General features: G+C 38.2%; 1 long non-coding RNA gene across 1 annotated transcript in view; it reads left to right on the forward strand.

Moving 5' to 3' along the window:
- Nucleotides 1-9,797, forward strand: part of LOC144379971 (uncharacterized) — a 165,372-nt gene extending 155,575 nt beyond the window's left edge. The window contains exons 2-3 of the long non-coding RNA XR_013443590.1: nucleotides 5,253-5,440; nucleotides 9,752-9,797. This is a non-coding gene — a long non-coding RNA (uncharacterized LOC144379971). The remainder of the gene's footprint in view (nucleotides 1-5,252; nucleotides 5,441-9,751) is intronic.
- The last annotated feature ends 2,231 nt before the right edge of the window (nucleotides 9,798-12,028 follow it).

Genomic DNA, 12,028 nt, shown 5'->3' on the forward strand with positions numbered 1-12,028 from the left:
TAACAGGTTTGGGAGCAGAGTTTTTCTAAGCACAATTCATCCATACTTTCAAAGTCATTTCCTGATCATAGTTTGTGACCTTCATCCTTATGAGGGCATCAGAACACCACCCCCTATAGACACATGGGCCACAAGTCTTCAACCCCTTTCACACTCAACCTTGGATTCTCTCATCAGCTTTGGTATGTGATTTGCTACTCTTTGTTTTGATTATGCAGTTGAAATATTTCATGCATGTTAACTACATATCTTAGGGAAAAATTATTTATTCGGCATTCTATATGTTCAAAGTAGCATAAGCGGTCTTCCATATCTGCTCAGTCTGCCATAATAATGAGATAACTCATGTGATCTTTACACAGACCAGGCTTGACACAGTACATAATGCTATATTGAAATGTAATTAGCAGTTTCTTTGAGCTATTTAAAATTTTTTTAAAGTATTATCATTTCTAATTGACCTCCAAATAAACAAAAATATTCCTTGAGATTTAGAGATATATTTATATGTAAAATATCTATCATATATACTATGCCCAAATATGATACATGTGAGATAGTATAGGCAATATACAGTTTATTACATATAACGTGCACATATAATATATATTACCTATAAATATCCATGTATTATATATAAGACATATAATATGTTATATGTAAAATAAATTTATTTAAATAATAAATATTATTTGAGTTAATTTTTGTGTATCATGGAAATATTTAGATTTTTCTTCCTCTAAAGTATCCAAAAAGACTTAAGGGATATACTTCTATGAATATATATGAATAATATATGAATAAACACTACAGAAAAATATAAAGCCAAAAATGTTCCCACCCCCCCCAAAAAGTTTTTTTCAGAATAAAAATAAGATAAAGGAAAACTAAGAGTTCAGAAATAGATTACAAAAAAAAAACAGGAGGAATAAGGAGTCCCTGGCATAGCATGCTAAAAGACATCTTTTCTCAAAATTATCTCCCCTTTGTAGATCTGGGCCCTAAAATTCCTTTATTGCAAATTCAAGTCTTTGAGTTAAAGTTTCCTGAAACATCAAGTAATTCTAAAGATTAAACATCAACTCGTTAAACCATTAACTTCTTAAAGTGAATTCATACAGAAAGCTTTTCAAAGTATATTACTCCTAAGTATGCTGTTATCAATATGCTCTTTAAAAAGTGCTTTGGTCCCTCAAAAAGTTAACCATAGAATCATCATCTAATTCAGCAATTCCACTCTTAGGTATATATCCAAAAGAAATGAAAATAGGTATCCAAACAGAAACTTGTACACAAATGTTCATACCAACACTATTCATAATAAGCAAAAAGTGAAAACCACCCAAATGTCCATCAAGTGATAAATACATAAATAAAAGTGTTATATCCAGGCAATAGAATAGTATTCAGCTGTAAAAAGAAATAAAGGACTGCCATATGCTACAACATAGTTGAACTTCAAAGACATTATGTTAATAAAAACGAAGTCAGTCACAAAGGATCACATATCATGTTATATGATCACATTTATATGAAATATCCAGAATAGTAAATCCAGAGATAGAAGGCAGATTAGTGGTTGCCAGGGAGCTGGAGGAGGGGCACTGGAAAGTGACCACTTGAAGCATACAGAATTTCTTTCTGGAGTGATAGAAATGTTGTGGAACTAGACAGGGGTGGTGTTTGCACAACACCATTAATGTACTAAATGCCACTGAATTGTGTGCTTTGAAATCATAATTATATGTTACATGAGCATTTTAAAGACTCAGAACTCCTGCAGCAACTCAGATTTGTTTAACTCAGAATTTATCAAATGCCTTGGATCACAGACAAGACCTCAGGGCTTTGTAAGTATATTTGCGTGTTTGGGGTCAGGTGCACAGAGAGAGATAACAAGTAAAAAAATCAGTGACAGAGGAAACAAGAGATCCACGGTAGGGGGTCCTTAAATATCAAGGACAGTGCAGGAGAAAAAGGAAAAAGAAAGATATAGAAAGGAGTGGTAGATTGGTAACTAAAATTCAGTTGCAAAGTAACATGGGTAATGTCACTGAGGTGAAGACCAGGAGATTTGTACTCACATGTGTTAGGTTAGTAGACTGTCAGATGGAGATCTGTAGGGAAAAAGTCTGGAAAGAATGCCCTAAGGATCCACAACTGTAAGGAGTGAGGAACAAAGGACTGCGTGGAGGAAGAATCTGAACCATGGTGTAGGTTCAACAGAGACCTTCGCTGATCCCACAGGAAGCTCCAGAGCTGGGTGGCCTGCAGGCTGTCTAGGCCCTGGATGTCTGCCCCTGCTAACCATAGGATGCTGGCTGCCCACAGGTGTAACCTGGATGGAGGAGGACAACTCCTGCAGGGATTTGTCTGTAGGCCATCAGAAGGAAATAGTCCTGAAGTGGGAATCTGGATGCCACCATACTAGGCCACAATTTCCTGAAAAGTGCCCCGTGCTCCATAGAGGTGATTCCAAGAAAACCTCGTCCCACACCCATACATCTAAGGAATATTACCTTCAAGAAATCGACACGCAAGGATCATTAGTGATTTCCTTCCTATTCCATTCCATTTTTTGATGTAGCAGGCATTTTCAATTTGTGGAGAAGAGTTAAAATACAAGGCCATTTCCCAATTGAACATCCTCTACAGTAGGATAAGCCCACTAATTTTGCATTAACCTTACTCCAAAACAAGTTTTTATGGATTAATTATATTTAAAGTGAGACGATAATGTCTTGCTGATATCTCCAGATGCTTTCATTAATTTACATCAAATAATGCTGCTTGTTACTTTCTGTCTCTGTCCCTTCCATTAGGCTTCGCCTACCTTCCACGTTGGAATTGATTCAGGAGAGGGGCCCACTCCAGATGAACTAACCCAGAATCTCTGCAGAAGGAGCATAGCAATTTATCTTTCATAGTTTTTGATCCTTATGTATATAAATGTTGGAAAGCTCCTGTTATAAATTCTCTAATCTACTCTACTTTGAGTCAGGTCACCAAGGAGTCCTGGGCTTTTGGCCCATCACACTGGCCCCACTAACTCTTCTTTCACTTGATTGCACTTTGGCCAGATGCCAGGAGCCGATGCTGTGGTACATCATAGGAAACTCCTCTGTACAGCTTGTGTCTGTGTTGACCGTTGAGATGATGCTTATGACATTACATCACGTGGTGTTTTTTCTATAAAGACTTACGGGGAGAAAATTCTGATCTCAGAATCAGATAGCATTGTTCATTTCCTAAGCCACTAGATAGTTTTAACATTCTAAATAGTGTGAATCACCCACCTATAAAGTTTCCTTCTTCTTGGCCAGCAGAAATTTCAAATCAAGTCATTGGCACACCTCTAGCAAACATGCATGACTTCATCGTGTGATTTTTGGGTACTGATTCATCCTTCTACTGGACTTTTCCGACTCATTTTTTCTCATTTATTTGCTGTTTTATATGGATCTTAATAAGTTGCTTTAAATCCTTTCTGGAACAAGACTGGTATTAATAAATGTATTCCAATTATGAACAAGTAGACAGACATTCGACAAAGCTAAGACGTCAGTGAACAATCTTCACAGCAAACAAGTATCCCCTGCCAGTGTATTCTAAATGCTCTTGCACAGATTGCTCTGTGAAGTAATTCTAGTAATGTCGTAACCAATTAATTGGATAGAATTTCAACTTTTGACACCAAGAACTGGTCTGACAACGTTCTGTGACTTGGCACATCAGTGGACATAGTAGAATATAATAGGCCCTGTGCATTTCCAAAGAATTATTGAGGAAAGAATTTCAAAAATGTCCTACAATTTTGGGGCGCCTGGGTGGCTCAGATGGTTAAGCGTCTGCCTTCGGCTCAGGTCGTGATCCCGGGGTCCTGGGATCGAGTCCCGCATCGGGCTCCCTGCTAGGCGGGGAGCCTGCTTCTCCCTCTGCCTCTGCCTCTCTCTCTCTCTGACTCTCATGAATAAAAAAAAAAGAAAAAAAAGAAAAAAAAAAAATGTCCTACAATTTTAAATCTCTTTCCTTTGCCCTTAATCTTGTTTGCTTATGCATGCTCAGGCATAAAAATAATATAAAGTTTACAGAACCCCAAGATTCGATTAAAATATTTCTGGGTCTCTGAGCACTTACACAGAGCAAATTCCCTCTTTTCATGTAGTTGGGTTACACTTTGCTACCGAATGAGGAAATTCCTAGTTACTGTTGGTTGACATCATTGAGTTCACCTGGGGAAAGCAAAAGTTAAACTGAAAGTATTTAGAAGCTTGGAGGTGATACACTATAGATGAATTTGCATTTCATGGTAGGCATTAACTATCGGAGTACATTATAATTAATGCTGGATGTTTCCTAGAACAATAGAAAGTATCCAAGTGAACCAGAAATGAGTTTATATTTCTAATGACTTAGGAATTAATGAATGAATCATGAAACAGCCCTTTTCCCCCACTTTTACTGAAGTAATCTTAGGGAAGATGGAAAAACACAGGCCTCTGCTTCTGATATGAGAAGTTTATGGGAAGGAAAGAGGAAGTCCTGGAAAATCTTTGGGGCTCGTAGAATTAGCCTTCTATAGCACTGGTGGGTGACATACTGTATAGCAGTTAAACAGGCTCTCACATTAGGTTGCTTGGAATTAAACCCTGGCCGTAAAATGCATTCGTAGGCAACATTGGGAAATTCAGCTTATCTCTCTGTGCTTCAGTCTCTCTCTTATCAAGCGGGGATAATAATACTATTTTACAAAGTCATTTTGAGGATTAAATGAGTTAGTCTGTAGAAAGCTCTTGGACCTAGACAATAGTACAAGTTTAATAAATGTTAGCCTGGATTTTAGATTTATCTGAATTCTTTATAAGGAGATTTCACAGAATGTTCAACCCAGGAGAAGTCATTATCACCATAATTGCCCCTAGTTCCACCCATAAGGGTAGATGCCAGGGGTCAATATGGTAGACAAGGTCACAATGAACCAGCTTTATGCTTCGTTAAGGAGTTGGGACTTTATCCTAGAGACAAACAAGAATCACTGAAGGGTTGAAATGGGAAGAATGAAATGATCAGACTTGTTTTTTAGAAAATATTTTTGTAGATAGAGAATTGTTGAAGTGATTTCGAGAAAAAAAAAACACAAAGTAAGAGTGGCTTAAAAAGGATAGAAGAGTATGTGTGTGTGTCTGTGTGTGTCTCTGTGTGTTTTGGTATGTATGTATATTTCTTTCTCTTTCTTCTTTCTTTCTGTAAAGGAAATCCATTTGCGCCCAGTCCCAGGCTGGAAGCTGATAAGGCAAATTCTCAAATTCTTCCATGACCAACACTCCTCCATCCTGCTGCTTCTCCATCCTCAAAAATGTGGATTCCACTTCAAGATCCAGGATGTCTATTCAAGACGCAGGCATCATATCTGCATTCCAGACATCAGGAAAGAGAGAAGGTAAAAAAGGGCTGTGCACCCTTTCTTTAAGAATACTCCCTGGAAGTCACACATGAGACTTCTGCTTGTCTCTCCTTATCTGAGCTTATCATGAGTCTAGAAAAATGTGGTCTTTATTCCAAGTAGACATATTAATTAAAAATGTCTGATTATTAAATAAAAAAGAGAAAGGTGATCTTAGGGGACAACTATTTGGAACCACTTGGAAATAGCTATTAGAGAGGTCAGAAAGCTAGATCTTACAGGCCCAGTTTCATGCCAAGGGAAGAGTCAAGGAGTGCCCCAGGTTTCTGGTTTTGATGAAAGGATAGATGGTGGTTTCATTCACCAACCTAAGGAAAAACTAGTTTGTAAGGAAGGTCATGAATTCATCTCTGAGCATATTAAGCATGAGATATTTGTGGGACAACCAAGTGTAAAATGTATTTAAACAGTTGTATTTAAATTTATGGAGCTCAGAAGTTTCCAGCTAATGATGCAGATTCAAGAGTCATCCGTATAGTAGCTGGTTAAAGACAAAGGAGTGAATTAATAATGTCAGCTCTGCTTTTTTTTTTTCTTTTCTGGTATGGCCTAGAGAGAATGTGGTAAAGGCAATATCCCAGAGACACAGGCTGTGACAATCCTCATGTGGCCATTCTGAGGTCTGAGGTTAGGGATAACTCTATATCCTCATATAAGTTGGAAAGGACCAACACAGAAATAGGAAGCATAGTAGAGACAGAACAAGTAGAAGAGTGATTCTATGGAGAGTCTGTGGATGAAAGAGAGTTTCTCTACAATGGAATGAGGTGCCACAAGTCACAACAGAAAGTCTGAGGAGGAGGTCAGACAGGTACAAAGAAAGCACACTGTGGAAGGATATGAGAGGAGAGTTGATTGGAGATGCCCGCCTTATTACGGGTGGCTGACAATGGAGACTGTCATGGTAGGAGTCCCTGTCCCTGAGTCTCAGAAACTGGTAATTCTTTAAGAGAAGGGTTTTCTCAAATGATTTTCTGGAGAGATGTGGTTTTTTTGTATAGGTAAACCAGTGTCCTAAGTCCAAGTAGTAGCAGAGGCCTTATAACCCCACAGACTGTGGTCTTAGACCACAGTCTTAAGCCTATGCTCAGTGCCCCAAGGGAAAGCCAGGATGAGGAGTAATTCTGAGATTGCCAAAGATGTGGAACCAGAGACTATTTGCAGAGATGGATCCTACCTATCCAGGTGGTAGAGGCAGAGATTTTCTCATTTTCTCCATTGCATTAGCAGCAAGCTCCAGTGGCTTAGAGGTATGTCTTCAGTAGGTAGCCATCAGTTACTTATGAGAATTCAATTAGATCAAAGGCTGACAAACCAGAGCCCAAAGGACCAAATTAGGCCCACTGCCTGTCTTTGTAAATGAAACCTCATTGAAACACAGCCACTACTTGGGGCACCTGGGTGGTGCAGTCGGGTGAGTGTCTGACTTGGTTTCAGCTCAGGTTGTGATCTCAGGGTCATTGGGTTGAGCCCCATGTTGGGCTCCATGCTCAGCATGGAGTCTGCTTGAGATTCTCTCTCCCTCTCCCTCTGCCCCTCCTACTTATACTCTCTCTCTCTAAAATAAACAAATCTAAAAAGAAAGAAAGAAAGAAAGAAAGAAAGAAAGAAAGAAAGAAAGAAAGAAAGAAAGAAAGAAAGAAAGAAATGGAAAAAAAACACAGCCACTACCATGTTCAGTATCATCTCTGGCTAGTTCAGTGCTATCATGACAGAGCTGAGTAGTTGTGACCAAGACTGTATGGCCCCCACAGTCTAAGGCTCTGTAGTCTTCCTTACAGAGGAAGTTTGCCAACCCTTAATTTGATAATCTGAATAAGGCACTTAATACAATATCTAGCATATATTAAGCATTAATGAATTATAGATGTTTTTAGTTTTACTTTTAAAACCAAATCTTTATTGCTAATGTCTTTGTTATTGGCAATTTGATTTTAGATGCTCTGGAAAAATGATCCATCCTTGTTAATTTACATGCTGTTGGTGGTAAAATTTTCACATCTCTCCATTTTATCTAAAGGGATGTATATATAATTTCAGCCATATGGATCTTTATGAGTGTGGATCATGCCTAATTCAGCCATATGGAAATTATTTTCAACTTAAAAGCATTTAAAACCAACAGATGATTTCATCTCTTCTATATGCAATTATTATGAGAGCTGCAATGTCCTACTTTTGGATGCCAGGACAAATGAATTCAAAGGATTTTTTTAAATCACTAATACTGAGTATAAAAAGGGAAGTAAAAGTGAGATTCAATTAAAGTATAATATTAATGGTTGTCATATATGAAAATTAAGAATGTGCTAGAATAGCAAAACAAAATAAAATTACATTCATGGATCCTATGACCCATTTTCCATTTACTCTAAGCACATGATTAAAAGATTTCAGCATTTAAACTAAAATGTTGTGACATGGTGCTACACTAAATGTTAACCCAAGTGATGTTTGGTAGAAAAAAAAATTTTCTTCTGGAGGATATGGGAAATATACCTATTCAATCTGATTAAATTTAGTGGGAATTGGCTGTAGAATACAATTCAAGAATAGGTGAATTGAGTTGAAACCTTGTGAAGAAATACCAAAAAGTGACTTTTTCAATGAAAGGTAGTACTAACACAGCCCCATTGCAAGGAGGCTACAGTGTTGAGCTCAGGTAGTGATGGAAAAACAAATGACTCATCAGAAGTCTGGTTGTGTTGTGTTCAATCCCTAGCACCCTGAAGGGGCAGAGAAGTTCATGTCTCACAAAATCTTAGGGCTCAGCAGGGGTCAAATCAGAAGCAGTCAGAGGATGTTTCCAATGCCTCCTCTCTGGCACTTATTTGTCTCCTCACGAAGTTCTTTCTTTTTCCCACAACGCCAGTGATGCATGATGGAAATGTTCCAGACCCACACTACCTGCGTGGTAACACAGGTTCTAGACCCAATAGGTTTCAGATTACCAGTAGAGCAAAGGAGAATGCTGGGGATTTTTTCCATAAATGTCATTGACTGATTATTGCCATAGATGTCTCCTAACTATAGGGGAGACCCACTAGATTTGACTCACTACACTCTGTACCTCTCACCACCTCCCATCCTTCAAAATGTACTTATCCTGTGTCCCATTTCTAAAATACTTTCCTTCCACTCACTTATCTGATTAATTATAACTCAGTAAAAGGTAGCCAATAAACGAGTAGAAAGTGTCAAGAAATAGTGTCAAGATGATTGTATTCCCTCCAAAGACATTTTTAGTCAGTTTGGTTCAAGGGTAGATATCACAAGGTTTTTTTTAAATTAAGCTTTTTATTTTAATTGCAGTATAGTTAACATCCAGTGTTATATTAGTTTCAGGTGTACAACATGGTGATTCAATAGCTCTACATGTTACTCTGGGCTCATCATGATAATTGTACTTTTTTTTTGAGAGAGAGAGAGAGGGTGCAAGGGAGGGAGGGGCAGAGAGAGAGGAAGAGAGAGAATCTTAAGCAGGCTCCACCCCCAGAGTAGAGCCCGACACAGGGCTCAATCTCAACCCTGAGATCATGACCTGAGCCAGAGTCAAGAGTGGAATGCTTAACTGACTGAGCCACCCAGGCATCCCATGATAAGTGTACTCTTTATCCCCTTCACTTATTTCACCCATCTCCCCTTCCAACTCCCCTCTGGTAACCATCAGTTTGTTCTCTATAATTAAGATTCTGTTTCTTAGTTTCTCTATTTTCCCCTTCTCTCTCATATTCTCTCCTCTCTTTATTTTTCCTTTGCTCATTTTTATTGTTTCTTAAATTCCACATATGGGTGAAATCATATGGTATTTGTCTTTCTCTGACAAGTATGCCAAGAAAAAAATAAATCCTTCAGATTAAAATGATAAAATTCATTCAGAAATTGTGAGAAGTTCTTACAACATTCTATTTGTAAGAACAAATATATCCAGCATGATTCCAATTTTGTTTATGTATGTGTATAATCCTTAGGGGTCCTAATTATTGGACATGATGAAAGTGTTACAATTTTATAAAAGTAGACAAGAGTAGCAGGACAAAATGGACTCTCTAATAAAAGAGCTTTTTAGAAAATCTGTAAAATGGAAAGATTTATATAACCCTGGATTTACTTACTTTCCCTAAGTAAAGGCTCATGTCTGTCTATCATGGTAGTGCAATAAAAGATTGTGTAGCTCCATCTACAAACTGTAGTAAGTATATCCCACAAATCTGCCACCAATACTTAATCTTTTCGACCAGCTTTCTGACTAACAGATGAGGAAATCATATTTGTTTTTTTTTTCAGAGTTTCAGTTTCCTCTTCTCAAATGAAGATGAGACACCTGCGTAACCTCCCAATGATTTAGAACTCAGGGGACACACCGCTCGCTGTCACCAGGCAATTGTGAGAGGAAAAGATGATTGTAACTTTAACAGAGTTAAAAGACTAGAATGTGCTGTCTACCACATGGCACTGATTTGTACCCAGTTATCACATTTATGTTTTAGAGAGATTGCCATAGTTCAACAAGTCATTGGAAAGAATTGACCCAAATTCCTGAGCTCACTTCTTAGCCACATTACCGTTTCCCTTCCAGGTGGATTTTACAGAACCATCTCAGTCTGACAGTGGAAGGTGACTTCTCCAGCCACCAAGTGCAGCCTGGAGAGAGAGAATGTGTTGTGCTTTTGTAAAAGAATAAGAATTTATTCTATCTGGCTTCTTCAAAATCATACTTAATCCCCACTGATAGTTTTGTCTCAGACCCCTTGCCACTATTTGTTTACAGTCAGGTTATACTTTTAGTTGTCAATATTCTAAATTCATTTCAAATTTATGGACTTAAAATATTTTTAATAAAATTCTTAGGGTTAATGGAAAATTAAATTAACATTTGATATATACACATGAAAGGGGTATTTTAATTTTTTTTAGTATTCAAGGGACACTAATAGTGATGATTAAAATGAAGGCAGGTTTAAAAAAATAAAGGCAGGCTTTGATAAACAATATTAACAGAGAAATAAATTTTGATATAAGTTGCTGCCTTAATTAGATTGAGGTGACATAATAAAAGATAGAAGTGCAATAAAATAGTTCTAAACTGCCATCAAAAGAAAGATGAAAAGGAAAAGTTATATAGGTGGGGGAAAGAAAATAATTATGTCAAAAAAGTAAAGTACACATAATATGGCAAATCATGGGCCCAATTTTTCTATAATTTAAATTAAACTTGTTTATTCTGACCCACACTTGAAAGAGTAATCTACCCTTCAGCCTCCCACCCCATTCCGAGGAAACTTAGGGAAACAACATGTTATAATGAGCCCAGCATTCAGGAGAAGAGAGCCCCCTCTCACCTGAGTTAACCTGAATTGTCAAAAGCTGTTTCTTTTATACGAGATGGGCCCTCAGCAGCTCAGGTGAGATTTATAAACCAGATACTTGTTTGTCCAATCATAAACCAAAAGATCTTCTACTAGTAAGAGGTGAAAAAGGCATTTTTATGGGCTGAACAATGTCCCCCCAAATTTGTATGTTGAAGCCCTAGCCCCCAATGTGACTGTGTTTGGAGATGAGGTCTTTAAAGAGGTGATTACGGTTCAATGAGGGTCATGAGGGTCCTAATCCAATATGACTGGTGTCCTTAGAAGATTAGGACACAGACACTCAGAGGTAAGACCATGTGAAGAGACAGGGAGAAGATGGCCACCAACAAGCCAAGGAGAGGGCCTCAGAGGAAACCAAACCTGCCGACACCTTGATCTTAAACTTCCAGCCTCCAGACTGTGAGAAAATAAATTTCTGCTGTTTAGGGCACCCAGTCTGTGGTACTTTGTTATGGCAGCCTTGGCAAACGAATATAGGCACCTTTTCCCCAAATTTCTAAATCCAGTTGGTTCCTAGATCAAATCACACATGGGAGAGTGGTTAAAATATGCCCTCATTACTATGAAAAGAAGAAATATCATCAACCCATGATCTGACTTCTATAGGTCTCCTGGGGCTGATCACAAGACTTTCTCATTCCAGTTATAAACACAAGACCTTCCGCAGCCCAGACCTGAAGCTGCTTGCTCACTTTTCTGCTTTTAAAGTGCCTAGCAAATGGAACTACTAAGTAATTAATAACAGATGGCGAACAGGAGAAGTAGAATAAAAGAAAAAGCTACCTCCCAGTGGCATGGTTATCAAGACCTTTTTCCCAGATGGGATCATAGCAGAGGAACTACTCCAGAGAAGCAAGTGAGGAGAACTTTAAAATGTGAGCTCTATGAAACAATCAACCTCACTTCCCGGCACTGGTGTCTTTGTCAAGCAACAGGAACACCAGAATCGCCCTAATGCAACGGAACAATGACCTATTTATTCTGATATCCTGTCTCCTACTGAGATTTATGCCAGGTTCTTTTGAGGAAGGGCTAAACACCACATAAGCACCCTATTGTGTACCACTTGATGGAGTATGGAGTGGGGGCACTTTGGAGAGTATGGGAAGGGTGGTTTTCTTCCTGAAACATGTGGGATGTATAAACAATATCCAATCATTTGTCCTCAATTTGGATTCCTAGGGACCTTGGT

This window comes from Halichoerus grypus, chromosome 1, assembly GCF_964656455.1.
Source record: "Halichoerus grypus chromosome 1, mHalGry1.hap1.1, whole genome shotgun sequence".
Taxonomy (NCBI): Eukaryota; Metazoa; Chordata; class Mammalia; order Carnivora; family Phocidae; genus Halichoerus; species Halichoerus grypus.